The sequence below is a fragment of the Aquarana catesbeiana genome, linkage group LG09 (genome assembly GCF_042186555.1).
Source record: "Aquarana catesbeiana isolate 2022-GZ linkage group LG09, ASM4218655v1, whole genome shotgun sequence".
NCBI classification, from domain to species: Eukaryota; Metazoa; Chordata; class Amphibia; order Anura; family Ranidae; genus Aquarana; species Aquarana catesbeiana.
Genome location: NC_133332.1, coordinates 27,652,618 through 27,670,291, shown reverse-complemented (window position 1 = coordinate 27,670,291; position 17,674 = coordinate 27,652,618).

Here is a 17,674-nt window from a genome sequence, read left to right as displayed (position 1 = left end):
CCTGAGTGAGGGAATTGTTCCTCACAGAAGTCCTGTCTTCCTGTACATCAGAGATCCCACACAACCCTTGAGGTCTATTAGTGCCTTGAGTGTGGGAAATGTCTTCTATATGAATGTTGCTGGACATCACAGCTCTCATGTGGGGAAGAAGCACATCCTGATATACACCTCAGATATACTCCATGGCTGATCTTCATCATGTAAGAAAGAGTTCATAAGGAGATCAGAGATAACTAAAGACATGGATGAAGTGTTGTACTGTGTTGGCCATTGATAGCAGGAGAAAAATAAAAATGGAGTCATTACCTTTCATTGGCTGAGTACATTTTATTGTGGAAGCTTTCACAAACACTTTGAGATCGATTTTTGTTATGGGAATATTTCTGATTGTGACTCTAAAAACAAAAGTTAATACTACAATTGCAAGAACAGATTCACAGGACGCAATCACTGTGTTTAAAATGTCCGTTCATAACCAAATTTATTATTACATTATCGCCCCCCTCTTTATACTCTTCTTTATCAACAATATTATCATCCCTGAGGTTTCCACTCTGAAAGATTTAATAAAACATTAATTGTAACAAGCATACTTGTTTATAAATCATAACTACCAGTAATTGTATACAGATTCCGCCAGCCCCTCCTCACTTCTAGTCCGTCCGAGGTGATGTCAGATCTGGTCCCTGCAAAGCGGTGGTCATTTTAACTCTCGTGGCACGCTCCTCCCCACCGGCCCCTCCTTCCCTCCCGTCCAGCCTAGAAGCACCTGATGTGGACGGAAGGGAAGGAGGGGCCGGCGGGGAGGAGGGTGCCACGAGAGGTAAAATGACTTTGCAGGGACCAGATCTACTTGTCAACTAGCTGTGATTGGCAACATGCCACCTCATCAGTGCCTACCAGCGCAGCCTCAGTGTCCACCAGCAGAGCGCTCCCGGCTCTGTCCCGCCCCCTCCCTTGGCCACAGACAGAAGACGGAGCAGCTTGAGCGGCCGCCGCAGCCGTACTCCATTCGGCCACTCGGGCTGCTCTGTCTGGAGCTGAGTGACAGTCCCAACCGGGAGAACGCCCAGCGCTCGCGGGTGTTCGGGAGCCCGCAGTAAAATGCGGGAGACTTACGCGACTCGTGGGAGACTTGAGAAGTCTGTATGATTTTCAAGAAGATGGAGGTTTAATGCCGACTTCCAATTGAACCGTAAAACATTTGTTGCGTGGAGATCCATCTGTGTGCCTCAGTCTTGGTCCTGTTAGTTGGCATGAAGGTGGGCAAACAAGGACAATAAGATTGTGATTAGAGACATGGATTGTATTCTTCTTCCAACATAAACAAGAACTTCCATCATCACCAAACATGAAAATTGGTAAATGTTAACCACTTGCCGACCTTCTCACGCAGATATATTGCGGCAGGTCGGCTCTCCTGCGTGAACTTACGTACCAGTGCGTCAGCCCGTAAAAGCCGTATGGCGGTGCGTGCGTGCACCCGGCCCGCGGACTCAATGGATGTGTGTTGTTATTTTGAGGGGACAGCAGATTTACACTGTTATACAAGCTGTACACTCACTACTTTACATTGTAGCAAAGTGTCATTTCTTCAGTGTTGTCACATGAAAAGATATAATAAAATATTTACAAAAATGTGAGGGGTGAACTCACTTTTGTGAGATACTGTATGTGATTTTGTCATTAGGTTGTATGATTTTCAAATGCATTTTTTGACACCTTAAAAGCCCCATCTATTTCTATTTTTTGTTGTATAATTATATTAGGGGTGTTGTGTCCTTTGGTGATTCAAAACATTTTGTATTATAGTTGTATATTATGTAGGATTGTTTATACTGAATGAAGAATTTTTTTACAATAATAAAGTTGAATACATATATTTGTGTTTTTCATTATGATAATAAACAAAATGTATTTTTTTCTATTATCTATTTGATTTGTTTTTTTGTTTTTTTTTCACATTCATAAACACCCTACTTTAAGGTACCTCGTGTTGACCTTATGAACAAATGATATCATAACAGGATCTACATGTCCCCACTATTTCCACAACCCTAATACTCAAGTGAAACAGCATAGTGAAAAAACTAGACTGCCCATGTGATAATGTAAGAAAATAAACACAAATCTCCTGTACCCATTAATTAATAGAACACCTGGCTTAGAGCTTGAACTTGGCAGATAAAAAAATAGTTATAAAACCCCTGCTTGTCTAATAGATGGGGAGTGTCAGGGACCTGTCAGCACCAGACCGGCACATGTGCGTACGCCAATGCGCCGATGCGCTCCTGCTCGGGCAATTCAGCAATCTCCAGCTGTCAGTGTGCGTCGACGCGGTGCTTGGGTGCGCGCGGGCGCGCGGCGCGTGTGTGTACGCGCGCGGGTGCGTACGCGCGTACGGGCGCGCGCGCGTTCGCATTAGCGCCGTTTTGGCGCCAAGAGGTGCATAAAAGTTCTCCTGTTGCAGGAATGCGCTGCTGTTTCGTCTCAGCTCTGTGGATCTGCTTAACCTGTACCTGATTGATTGATTACCTTTTGACCCGGCTTGTCTGACCATTCCCCCTTCTCCAATCCGACCCGGCCTGCCTGATTCTGCTACTGCATCTGCCAATACCGTTGCCAACCTCTGCCTGCCTACCGACTCTGCCTTTGCCTCCTGTATTAACCGCCTTGCTACCTGCTGACCCGGACTGTTTGACCCTGCCTGTGCCTGCCGTTTGTCTGCTGTGCTGTTGCACCCTCAGCTCCAGCTCCAGTGACTTCTGCATCTGCATCTTCAGTGCTGCAGCCTGCTGCTTCCAGTCATCACCTTACCTGCAGCCCAGCCATCCCTGGAGGGATCTCTACTCTGCTCCAGCATCAGAGCCTTCATCTCAAGCAGGCACTCCTACCCCACTGTGCTCTCGAGACCACTGTCCCCATTCCAGTGGCTCTTGAACCAGCGTTGTATGAGAGGTCTTCTCCTACAAGTCAGGCTCACTACCAGGTACCTAACAGGGAGGGAAAATTATTTAAAAATTAAAGCAGGAGACCATGATAAAGGGAAACAGAAAAAAAAAGCTTAGACTTGTTGATAACATATACAATTATATTCAGTTGCAATTTTAAAAAGATACAGATATATAATTTACATTTTAAATCATGCATAAAAATCCTTCAAAAAATAAAAATTTTGTAAATTACTGGAAACCATGGCTTTGTATTTTGGAGTGGAAGAACTATAATGTTATTTACTTCCTCATCAGGCTATGCCTCTGTGTGATTACCCACTGTACCAACAGATGGTCCACCAGCCCTGATGAACCTATTATTCTGAGAAAAGAGAGCTGAACAGGACGCCGTCTCTCTGCACCGATGTAGCAGGAGTTACCAGCAATCGGCTGAATGTAACATGGAGAAAAATAGTGTCAAATAAATAAACAAAAGGAGGGAAATGACATGGACTTTCACTGTATTGTTCATTTAAGCACAAGAGACTCCATCTTGTTCTGCAATGTTGAAATGTGTTCTGTAACCTTCACCTAACACACAAACACAACTTCTGCTAGAAGCTCTCTCTCCCCCTACCCTCTCAAGATTTTACTTTTGCAATTGTTGTATTTGCTAGCTTTTAATAACATATTTCTATTAGTTATTTTTTTTTTCAAATAGTTTTTATTTAATATTTTCAACTTACATAGGTGAACATCATATGACATACACTTGAACTGTAGATAAAAACTTATATGAGTACAGCTAACAGAATTGTGCATCTATATAGTGTTGACATAGTTTCAGATGGCATATACAGTGTAGGGGGAGCCTCTCCTCTCTACCAGTCACCCCTTTGGGAACTTACTGTGACTGGAGGAGGGGCATATCCCCCACAAGATTGTCTTTCTATTATAACAGTGTAACATAGGTTCAACAAAGCAGTTCTATTAGCCAAAATTCACCAGGAGCTAACTGCTCCGAACTAAAAGAAAAAGTGGTAAGTAAATATGGATCAACATAGAGATTATAGAGAAGAGGAGGTACTCAATATCTGATAAGGATGAGAGTATGGATATTTAACCAAACTCAGTCACATTTAGTTTTCTGGGTTTTGTACCAGTTTATCCATGGCTGCCAGTCAAGTAAAAATGTAGTGTACTTTCCTTCTATGTGTGCCAGCATACTCTCATAGGTGAAGTGTATGGATAGTGTACATATCGCTTCTATTACCTTAGGGGGTTCTTGGGATCTCCAGAGCCTGAGAATGACTAATTTGGCTGCTAGAAATAAGTGGGTGGTGAATTTCCTGTGCAGCGGTGGAATTTTTTCAATTCCCACATTAAAGAGCGCTATATTAGTTATTTTTTAATGACATCTCACACCACCCCTTTCTTATCTATGTATAAAATAACATGTAATAATAAATTTGTTTATGAACAGACATTTTAAACACAGTGATTGTGTCCTATGAATCTGTTCTTGCAATTGCAGTATTAACTTTTGTTTTTAGAGTCATAATCAGAAATATTCCCATAACAAAAATCGATCTCAAAGTGTTTGTGAAAGCTTCCACCGCAAAATGTACTCAGCCAATGAAAGGTAATGACTCCATTTTTATTTTTCTCCTGCTATCAATGGCCAACACGGTACAACACTTCATCCATGTCTTTGGTGATCTCTGATCTCCTTATGAACTGTTTCTTACATGATGAAGATCAGCCATGGAGTATATCTGAGGTATATATCAGGCTGTGCTTTTTCCCCACATGAGAGCTGTGATGTCCAGCAACATTCATATAGAAGACATTTCTCACACTCAAGGCACTAATAGACCTCAAGGGTTGTGTGGGATCTCTGATGTACAGGAAGACAGGACTTCAGTGAGTAACAATTCCCTCACTCAGGACAGGAAAGTAGCTTCTCCCCCGTGTGAGATCTCTTATGTCTGGAAAGACTGGACTTTACTGAAAAACATTTCCCGCACTCAGGACAGGAAAATGGCTTCTCCCCTGTGTGAGATCTCTGATGTGTGTAAAGATGAGACTTATCTGAAAAAAAATTTCCCACACTCAGGACAGGAATAGGACTTCTCCCCCATGTGAGATCTCTGATGTATGTTAAGACTGGACTTCACTGAGAAACATTTCCCGCACTCAGGACAGGAATACAGCCTCTCCCCTGTGTGCAATCTCTGATGTGTGAAAAGATTGGACTTCTGTAAAAAGCATTTCCTGCACTCAGGACAGGAATACAGCTTCTGCCTTGTGTGTGATCTTTGATGTCTGTTAAGATGGGACTTCTGTGAAAAACATTTCCCACACTCAGGACAGGAATATGGCTTCTGCCCCGTGTGAGATCTCTGATGTGTGAAAAGACTGGACTTGTCTGAAAATCACTTTGCATACTCAGGACAGGAATACGGCTTCTCCCCTGTGTGAGATCTCTGATGTGTCTAAATATGGGACTTCTGTGAAAAACATTTCCCGCACTCAGGACTGGAATACGGCTTCTCCCCTGTGTGAGATCTCTGATGTGTGTAAATATGGGACTTCTGTGAAAAACATTTCCCGCACTCAGGACTTGAATATGGCTTCTCTCCCGTGTGAGATCTCTGATGTGTGTAAATATGGGACTTCTGTGAAAAACATTTCCCGCACTCAGGACAGGAATATGGCTTCTCTCCCGTGTGGGATCTCTGATGTGCGTAAATATGCAACTTCTGTGAAAAACATTTCCCGCACTCAGGACAGGAATACAGCTTCTGCCCCGTGTGAGTTCTCTGATGTCTGTAAGAACTGGATTTCACTGAAAAACATTTCCTGCACTCAGAGATCTCCCCTGTGTGAGATCTCTGATGTGTGTAAAGCTTGGACTTGTCTGAAAAACACTTTCTGCACTCAGGACAGGAATACAGCCTCTCCCCTGTGTGCAATCTCTGATGTGTGAAAAGATTGGACTTCTGTAAAAAGCATTTCCTGCACTCAGGACAGGAATACAGCTTCTGCCTTGTGTGTGATCTTTGATGTCTGTTAAGATGGGACTTCTGTGAAAAACATTTCCCACACTCAGGACAGGAATATGGCTTCTGCCCCGTGTGAGATCTCTGATGTGTGAAAAGACTGGACTTGTCTGAAAATCACTTTGCATACTCAGGACAGGAATACGGCTTCTCCCCTGTGTGAGATCTCTGATGTGTGTAAATATGGGACTTCTGTGAAAAACATTTCCCGCATTCAGGACAGGAATACGGCTTCTCCCCTGTGTGAGATCTCTGATGTGTGTAAATATGGGACTTCTGTGAAAAACATTTCCCGCACTCAGGACTTGAATATGGCTTCTCCCCCGTGTGAGATCTCTGATGTGTGTAAATATGGGACTTCTGTGAAAAACATTTCCCGCACTCAGGACAGGAATATGGCTTCTCTCCCGTGTGGGATCTCTGATGTGCTTAAATATGTAACTTCTGTGAAAAACATTTCCCGCACTCAGGACAGGAATACAGCTTCTGCCCCGTGTGAGTTCTCTGATGTCTGTAAGAACTGGATTTCACTGAAAAACATTTCCTGCACTCAGAGATCTCCCCTGTGTGAGATCTCTGATGTGTGTAAAGCTTGGACTTGTCTGAAAAACACTTTCCGCACTCAGGACAGGAATACGGCTTCTCCCCCGTGTGCAATCTCTGGTGTGTTTGAAAACTGACCTTATGTGAAAAACATTTCCCACACTCAGGACAGGAATAGGGCTTCTCACCTGTGTGGCATCTCTGATGTACAAGAAGATGGGACCTAAAACGGAAACACTTCCCACAGTCAGGACAGGAATATGGCTTTTCACCTGTGTGAGTTCTTTTATGCTCATTAAGTTTGGATTTAAAACAAAAACACTTCCCGCACTCAGTACAGGAAAACCTCTTATCTGTTGGAAGGACGGCACCGTCCCTCACAGTCTGAGGTTCCTCAGGATAAGAGGAAGACGATGGTCCATCTACACTGTGTGGTGCCGGATGGACATTTGAGGTAGTCGGGTTTTCTCCTGGACTATACTGTGTGATGTCCTCATCTTCTACTTCACAGTCTGGAGACAAAGTGAGACAATCCTCTGAGGTTTTCCTCATCTCCCGTCCATGTACTAAAATAGAAATAAAAAGATTATTACTAGACATGAGCAGATTGGTTACCCTAAACCAGGACTCCGCCCACATCAGACAGTTTTGTCTCTGAGGATCTTGCAATTCCCCCCTCAAGGTAACTAGAAAATGGGTCCTCTGATCTCCTACCAGTTCATTTCTTTATTCATGGACCTTAGAGAGTGAGGAAACAACGAGAACTGTGTAACAGTGATGAGGGAGAAAGGAGTAACGAGAAAGGAGTAACAGTGATGAGGGGATTATAGGACGAATGTCCCCACCCCCTCTATCACTCATTGCCATCTTCCCAACACAAGAAGTCCTGCACTTCCTTATTTAGTCCATGATTTTGTCATGAATAACAGCGGGGCTGAGCCCCACCAGAGGTCAGAGAGTGAGGATGGGGGGAAAACAACCAAGATGAGGACTGGACTGATCCTGAAGACCACCATCATTGGGTTATTGGCTCCTCCTTCATTATCACTTTCTATTTAAAGTGGATGTCCACCTAAAAAAAAAAAAATTGCATAAAAAAATTCCTAAAAAATTGGAGGAAAAAAAAAAAATTCAACTCATCTGAAATGGCTGTTGTTAGTCTTCCTAATCTGCCTCTTCCTACGCCACGGTGATGTTCAGTCTTCTCCTCCCCGCATTGTCTTCTGGGGAATGGGGCGCGGTGTGTTATGGGAACTGTGTGTGTCCCACAACACATCGCGTCCCATTTACAAAGCGCTGCACGACTCGCGCATGTGCAGTAGGAAAAGGGCAGTGAAGCCGCAAGGCTCCACTGCCTGTTTCCCTTAGTTCGAATGGCGGTGCCGGAACCTGAGAGCCGAGGGACGGGTCGGCCAGGACAGGTAAGTGTGCTTATTAAAAGTCAGCAGCTACAGTGTTTGTAGCTGCTATCTTTTACATTTTTTTTCCCGGCCGGAACCCCCCTTTAAGGTTCCAAAGTTTGAGAATGTTATCACATTATTATCAACATGTAAAAGTCTGTGCTCCAATCAAATCATCAGACATAAAATGACCAGCTGGTAGGAAATGGGTGCAAAAGTAAGGCCTATGTAATGTACAACATATTATATAGGGTACAAATGTTAACACTACACAGTATCAGAATTATGTAATGCAGTGGTCATCAACCCTGTCCTCAGGGCCCACTAACAGGCCAGGTTTGCAAGATAACTGAAATAAATCACAGGTGATATCATTTGCTGCTCAGTGATTGCAGCATTCTAGTCTGCATCTTCCCAAAGTAATACATAAAACCTGGCCTGTTAATGGGCCCTGAGGACAGGGTTGATGAGCACTGATGTAATGTACAACATAGAGTATATAGTGCAGGAGTCAGGAGTAGGTAATGTACAATATAAATTATATAGTGTAATGGTCAGGAATCATATTATTGGTATTCAGCAATCAGTGGCAACAGGCTGATATCACCCAGACCTTGCCCTACTGTGGACCAATCAGTGAGCAGTAGGGGTGGAGGAATGTATTTAGTGTTAATGACCCACCTGTGCTGATCTCTGCAGGAGTGTCCTCCTCTATAAATGTCCCCGTTATTCCATCCTCCTCCATAGACTGCTGATCACCCCTCACACACGTTTCTTCTTCTTCTGCTTTACCCTCAACTTCAGAATCTCTCAGGTTTCCACTCTGAATATATAATAAAAATGACATAAATTGTTACAATGCAGATAATGTACAGATCCTAATGATACTATCAGTGATTGTTCCTCATCTACCTGATGATGGTGAGGGATGGTGTGACCTTCCTGTGTGGAATCCCGGGAATACAGAAGACAGGGACATCTCTCTGGTGGGTTCCCATTACTGGATCCATCTGTAGGAAACACACACACTGACTGAATACATTGTTTCTATGTGTTTATCAGATGATGGGGGATCTAGGTCGACCCTGCGTACTGCTCTCTCCTTTACAATAAAGTCTCCTCTTACCCGGTGATGTGAGGGGCGGCTTATTGTCTATCATGACGTTCTTGTAGAGATCCTTGTGTCCTTCTAAATACTCCCACTCCTCCATGGAGAAATGGGCACTGACATCCTGACACCTTATAGGAACCTGACACACACAATGATACAGTCACCATCCAGACACATCCCTTGTCTGTTACTGGATATTGTCCCAGAATTCCCAGCACTGTTCACCTCTCCTGTCAGCAGCTCCACCATCTTCTTGGTGACTTCTAGAATCTTCTGCATGCTGTGTCTCTCAGGTTTTAGGGAGTCACATGGAGGCGTTGTAATGGTCATATGATTACCTGACTTCACAAGAGGAAATCTCTGGATTGGAGAACCAATAAGAATATCATGTTAAAATCCCAGAATCCTTCTTACCTCTCTCCGGTCAGTTCTGTGTTTTATTAATAGAGATAAGATTGATGTCATGTGACCTCCCAGAATCCTCCTCACCTCTCCGGTCAGCAGGCAGATGATCTCCAGGGTGAAGTTTAGTATCTTCTCAGTCATGTGACTCTGGTTCTCCTCCATTCTTTTTGGCACCATCATTTGATCTATACAGGTCTCCTTTTAGACAGATAATTTTGGTAAATGAAATTAAGAATTATTTGGATGTTATTGGTCACACAATAGGATGTGGATTTGAGGGGGATAATAGGAGGGTTGCTGTATATTGAAGAACTACTGCCCCCATGGGAACATATTTAATATGGACTGTTTAGTGTTTGCTACATTTTTGAGGTCCTGGGACCCTCTTGGCCTGCTGGACCAAAAATTCTCTTTTATCTGTTGAGTTTTTTTGGTTTCTGAACTGGATTTGGTGAGTTTTAGATCTGCAGACAAGGAATGATAAATACAATATTTCTTTGATTTGTTTGCTCTGAGGCAGTGCTATGAGGTCAATGTAGGGTCATCAGGACTTTTGGCTAGAGTTGCCGACAAATCAGCATACCTCCGGCTGCAAGGCTCCAATCTCTGGCAGCCTGCTGACTGACAGGAGTGATGTCACTGTCACTCTCTGCAGTAAGAGAGGGGATTGGATTGGATAGCAGGAGGATCCAACTGGTGGAGTAGAGAGCTGTGGGGGAGCTGTTCTGTTCTTACATAGTTACATAGTTACATAGTAGGTGAGGTTGAAAAAAGACACAAGTCCATCAAGTCCAACCTATGTGTGTGATTATGTGTCAGTATTACATTACATATCCCTGTATATTGCGGTCATTCAGGTGATTATCTAATAGTTTCTTGAAGCTATCAATGCTCCCCGCTGAGACCACCGCCTGTGGAAGGGAATTCCACATCCTTGCCGCTCTTACAGTAAAGAACCCTCTACGTAGTTTAAGGTTAAACCTCTTTTCTTCTAATTGTAATGAGTGGCCACGAGTCTTATTAAACTCTCTTCTGCGAAAAAGTTTTATCCCTATTGTGGGGTCACCAGTACAGTATTTGTAAATTGAAATCATATCCCCTCTCAAGCGTCTCTTCTCCAGAGAGAATAAGTTCAGTGCTCGCAACCTTTCCTCATAACTAAGATCCTCCAGACCCTTTATTAGCTTTGTTGCCCTTCTTTGTACTCGATCCATTTCCAGTACGTCCCTCCTGAGGACTGGTGCCCAGAACTGGACAGCATACTCCGGGTGCGGGCGGACCAGAGTCTTGTAGAGCGGGAGAATTATCGTTTTATCTCTGCAGTTGATCCCCCTTTTAATGCATGCCAATATTCTGTTTGCTTTATTAGCAGCAGCTTGGCATTGCATGCCATTGCTGAGCCTATCATCCGCTAGGACCCCCAGGTCCTTTTCCATCCTAGATTCCCCCAGAGGTTCTCCCCCCAGTGTATAGATTGCATTCATATTTTTGCCACCCAAATGCATTATTTTACATTTTTCTACATTGAACCTCATTTGCCATGTAGTCGCCCACCCCATTAATTTGTTCAGGTCTTTTTGCAAGATTTCCACATCCTGCGGAGAAGTTATTGCCCTGCTTAGCTTAGTATCGTCTGCAAATACAGAGATTGAACTGTTTATCCCATCCTCCAGGTTGTTTATGAACAAATTAAATAGGATTGGTCCCAGCACAGAACCCTGGGGAACCCCACTACCCACCCCTGACCATTCTGAGTACTCCCCATTTATCACCTCTGAACACACCCTTGTAGCCAGTTTTCAATCCATGTACTCACCCTATGGTCCATGCCAATGCACCTTATTTTGTACAGTAAACGTTTATGGGGAACTGTGTCAAATGCTTTTGCAAAATCCAGATACACCACGTCTACGGGCCTTCCTTTATCTAGATGGCAACTCACCTCCTCATAGAAGGTTAATAGATTGGTTTGGCAAGAATGATTCTTCATGAATCCATGCTGATTACTGCTAATGATATCATTCTTATTACTAAAATCTTGTATATAGTCCCTTATCATCCCCTCCAAGAGTTTACATACTATTGATGTTAGGCTAACTGGTCTGTAATTCCCAGGGATGTTTTTTGGGCCCTTTTTAAATATTGGTGCTACATTGGCTTTTCTCCAATCAGCTGGTACCATTCCAGTCAATAGACTGTCTGTAAAAATTAGGAACAACGGTCTGGCAATCACCTGACTGAGTTCCCTAAGTACCCTCGGATGCAAGCCATCTGGTCCCGGTGATTTATTAATGTTAAGTTTCTCAAGTCTAATTTTAATTCCGTCCTCTGTTAACCATGTAGGTGCTTCCTGTGTTGTGTCATGAGGATAAACACAGCAGTTTTGGTTACTGAAGCCCCCCGATTCACTCGTGAAGACTGAGGAGAAGAATAAATTCAATACCTTTGCCATCTCCCCATCCTTTGTAACCAGATGTCCTTCCTCATTCTTTATGGGGCCAATATGGTCTGTCCTCCCTTTTTTTACTGTTTACATACTTAAAGAATTTCTTGGGATTTTTTTTGCTCTACTCCGCTATGTGTCTTTCATGTTCTATCTTAGCCGTCCTAATTGCACCCTTACATTTCTTATTGCATTCTTTATAAATTCTGAATGCTGTGGATGATCCCTCAACCTTGTATTTTTTGAAGGCCTTCTCCTTTGCTTTTATATGCATTTTTACATTGGAGTTAAGCCATCCAGGATGTTTGTTCGCTCTTTTAAATGTATTACCCAATGGGATACATTGGCTAATGCCCTTATTTAATATGCTCTTAAAGCAAACCCATCTCTCCTCCGTATTCTTTGTTCCTAATATTTTATCCCAATTTATGTCTTTTAGCAAGGTTTGTAGTTTAGGGAAGTTGGCTCTTTTGAAATTCAGTGTCTTTGTGTTCCCTTCATGTTTCCTATTTGTGTGATTTATACTGAAACTAATTGTCCTGTGATCGCTGTTACCTAAATTGCCCCGTATTTCCACATCTGTTATCAGGTCTGTATTGTTGGTAATCAGTAGATCTAGTAATGTTTTATTTCTAGTTGGTGCGTCTACCATCTGACCCATAAAATTGTCCTGCAAGACACTAAGGAACTGGCGAGCCTTAAATGAATGCGCGGTTCCCTCCGCCCAGTCTATGTATGGATAATTAAAATCCCCCATTATGATAACACTTCCCATCCTTGCTGCTAATCCAATTTGTGATAGGAGATCCGTCTCCACTTCCTCCCTCAGGTTAGGGGGCCTATAGCATACTCCCAGTATTATTTTCCCCTTAGCTTCATCCCTTTGGAGCTCTACCCATAAAGATTCCACCTCCTCCCTAGCCCCCTCAGTGATGTCATCTCTCACATTCACTTGTACATTACTTCTCTCCAATAGCAATCCAGTGTGGGTAGGAAAAGGACAGCAGTGGGGAGGGGTTGTTCTCTTGGTCTTGGTCTATTTTGTGTCCTGCAATATATTTCTTGACCAGTGAGATGGTGAGGTTAAGGTTTCCTTCATTGTTGGCAGGAGTTCTCTAAGGAGGTCATAAAAGTAAGTGCAAGTGAGCTGGGAGGATCATCAGAGACCAAGAGCTCCTATGAGCCCTAAATCCCCCTCTTACAACCTGGCTACCACTGATTACCCCCTCAGAGACCACCACTACCCTTCGGGCCCACTAACCTCTTAGAGTTGTTCAGCGCTATCACTTCCTGAGAGGACCCCAAAGTCCTACAATTCCTCTTCAGGGGTCCCAGAGACCTTTAGTCCCACTACCTCCTCAGAGACCCCTCAGCCCCTCTACTTCCCTCAGAGCCCTCAGTATTTTCCTCCCTCTGACACCAATGATGGAACATATATTCTTCATGGCAGGCTGGGGAATGTTTTCTTCCTCCTGACCAGCAATGTAAGGGGCTCTATGCTCCATAATCCTGACCCCTGCATTCCATCATTGTGTTGGCTGCATATTGTAATGATTGCCAATTTGCTGCCTGTGTAGTTTAATAATTGCCCTTTGTAGGCCATGTATGGTCAGGATGGTCATTGACTTGTCTATTTATTGTCAGTGATGTTTGTTTAGAGGACCATATTACTAGAATTTATCTCCAAAATAAAGAGAATGTTCCAACCCCGTAAATTGGGAAATGTTCTGACCCTGAAGGGGTTAATCTACATTTACAAATTATATATGTGTGTATCATCATCTGCTGGAGATAAAAGACGTCACAGTGACTATGGAGGAAGAGGACGGACATGACGGGGGGCTTACTGGGTGTAAATAGAAAATAAGATCTTATTACCTCCTCTGCTTCCACTTCCAGCAATGTCTCCTCTCTACTGCCTCACAATTCACCTTTGACCCAGAACTTCCTCTCTGTGACTGACATCACTTCCTGTCTGTGGCTGACATCACTTCCTGTCTGTATTCCATAGAGACTTTCTGTGTGGGTTGCGACTAGTTCCCATCCTCCAGATTCACCTAGTCAATTCTGAGGATGGGAACTAGCTTGCTCAATGTGAACTGGCTAGTTCCCATCCCACAGAAAAACCTTTTTGCCCCCTAGTGGTCAGGTCATGTATAAGGATGGGAACTAGACAGTTCACTATGAAGGAGCTAGTTCCCATCCCACTAAATGACCTTTCTTCATTATTACCATACAGGCAGGGGTCGTTGCTAGGTGGCAAAAAGACCAGGGGCTTCAGCCTGAATTCCCCGGCTGGCACCGGGGGGGGATCCATCAATGATGACCACTAAACTCAGCTACCCGACACACTGACCGTAACACTGACCTACCTGACCTCACCTACCTGACATACATGCACTGACCTCACCTACCTGACATACATACACTCACCTACTTGACATACACTGACCTCACCTACCTGACATACATACACTGACCTCACCTACCTGACATACATACACTCACCTACCTGACATACATATACTCACCTCACCTATCTGACATACATACACTCACCTCACCTACCTGACATACATACACTCACCTACCTGACATACATACACTCACCTCACCTACCTGACATACATACACTCACCTACCTAACATACATACACTCACCTACCTGACATACATACACTGACCTACCTGACATACATACACTTACCTACCTGACATACATACACTGACCTCATCTACCTGACATACATACACTGACCTCACCTACCTGACATAGATACACTGACCTACCTGACATACATACACTGATCTCACCTAGCTGACATACATACACTGACCTACCTGACATACATACACAGACCTCACCTACCTGACATACATACACTGACCTCACCTACCTGACATACATACACTGACCTCACCTACCTGACATACATACACTGACCTCACCTACCTGACATACATGCACTGACCCACCTGACATACATACACTGACCTCACCTACCTGACATACATGCACTGACCTCACCTACCTGACATACATACACTGACCTCACCTACCTGACATACATACACTGACTTCAACTACCTGACATACATACACTGACCTCACCTACCTGACATACATAGTAACCTCCCTGACATACATACACTGACTGTCACCTACCTGACCAGGAGACAGACTTAATGTGCCCTGCAGTTGAGTTCAGCTCAGCCTCAGCCGTAGTGTGCGGTGTGCAGGGCGCCCATCATGTGTCATAGCAGGCAGGCAGCCAGAGAAGGAGACGAGAGCCGCCCGCCCGAGTGGGGATCTCAAAGTGATGTGGCGCAGTCGGCATTGTAATTCCCGCCTTCTGGAGCCTGGAGACACCCCCAGGTACGAAATTTAAAGGAATATTACACTTTTATTGTTTCACTTTAAGCATTATTAAAATCACTGCTCCCGATAAAACGGCCATTTTTAAAACTTTTTTTTTGCACTGATCCATGTCCCCTGAGGCAGGACCCATGTCCCCAAACACTTTTTATGACAATACCATGCATGTCAGCCTTTAAAATTAGCACTTTTGATTTCTCCCATAGACTTTTAAAGGGTGTTCTGCGGCTTTCGAATTTGCACGAACACCCCAAATTGTTCGCTGTTCGGCGAACTGGTGAACAGCCGATGTTCGAGTCGAACATGAGTTTGACTCGAACTCGAAGCTCATCCCTACACTGCAGCTAACTGAATAACCTGCCTGCCTGAAGTACATTAGAAAAAGTACACCAGGAATGGCCTTCAGTCAGATATAGGCTTGGCTACACTCGATACAGTTCATATATATATATATGAGACTGTATATATATTTTAAATGCACTACAGCTAACTGAATAACCTGTCTGCCTGCCTGCTTAATCTAAATGACACTCTCTCTTCGTCCACGCCAACAACACACTACACAGGGCCGACATGCAGGCAGCCTTATATAGTGTGGGGCGTGGACTTAGTCCCCCTGAGCCATAATTGGCCAAAGGCACCCCGCAGGGCAGCTGCCTGGATGTGGAAATCCTACTCCTGTGCGCAGTTCCTGCGCAGTCGTAAATACTGCGCATATGGGATACTGCGCAAGAGAGGCTTGGGATGAGCACTGGAGGCGTGCAGCAAAGTGTTGCCTGCTGTTGGCTTACGATAGAGGTCTGTAACCAACGTTTCATCAGGGTTCTTGACAATCAACAGATCCAAGAATGGGATCTGTGCATTGTCAAAAGTAACCGTGAAACGCAGGTTCATGGCATTGACATTGATAGCCTCAATTAATTGGTTTAATTGAAATGATGAACCAGTCCAAACCAAGAACAGATTATCTATAAATCTGAACCAAAAAAGTACCGACTGTAGGAAGGTTGAGTATTTATCATTGGCAAAAATAAATCTCTCCCAGGCTCAGTTGTAAAACAAACTTGTTTAAGACCCATTTGTGGGCTTTAAAATTGGTTGAGACTCGGCATAAGCACACTGGCAACTATGGCAATTATCCTCAGAGACATGTCTTGAATGTAACTGTTTTGGGAAACAGACGAGAGAGTTTAGTTCCTTTTTATTTGGGCTACAATTAAGCTCAACTCAGGGTCAATATTATCAGAAAAGGAGCTCTGGTGGAAGTATATGACTTTCTTCAAATACACAGTAAACAGAGAAATATGGCTTGCGGAATTTGTTTCTTTTGAAGTAAACTTTAATCATTTGGCAGATCTGTAATGGTGCCAGAAACTATATTGGAGAAGTGGAGCTAAGGTGAAACCTAGAGTGGAAAATCGTGGTAATGTTTACAGCTCCCATGTCTATGGAACCCATAAGGGGTTTTTCACCCTTCAAACTGTGAAGAAGGTCAAGAGAGAAGAGAACACGCGAGAGAAGCCATTTTGCCACCAACACAAAAAGGGATTCTTCAGTGTTGGATTCTAGAATTCCAATGGTAAGGAAAATACATGACTGTAGATGTGGTTTGGATGACTTTCATACTCTCCACCTTTAGGATTCCTCTGTAGAGCGGTGGCTCTGGGAAACTCATCTAACAACAATTGATGTTTCTGGGACAAAGTGATTACTTTCTCCTTGGTATTTTCTTTGGACTTCCTTCTAGATCATAGGTCTCCAAACTTTCTATACAGAGGGCCAGTTTACTGTCCTTCAGACTTTAGGGGGGCCAGACTGTGGCCATTGGGAGTAGAAGGAGGAATTGTGTCCCATCATTGGAATCATTGGGACCCATTGTTAGTGTAATTGGAAGAAATTGTGCCCCATCATCGGTGTCATTGGGAGGAATTGTGTCCCTTCATTAGTGTCATTGGGCCCCATCATTGATGTCACTGGGCCTCATTGTTAGTGTCATTGGGAGAAATTGTGTCCCATCATTGGTGTCATTGGGAGAAATTGTTCCCCATTGTTGGTGTCAGTAGGTGAAATAGTGCCCCAAGGGCCATAAAAAAGCAAACAATGAGCCGCAGTTTGGAGACCACTGTTCTAGATTAATGGTATTAAAACCTATTAAAATAGTTTTAATATGGTGAACTTTGATCTTATTTCAATTATACTATGTTAGTGTGTTTTTATGCCTCAAGCGGTTGGATCTATTCCTTTTTCTATCCTACTCTAGAAAAATACCAGCTATAGTTTATTTTTTCTCAAACTTAAGAATATATTATAAAACACAAACCAGAGTGCACCAATATCATGAAACCTCTGCCAGCAACCTAAATAAATAGGAGCTTACAAATACACACATTCATAATATGCA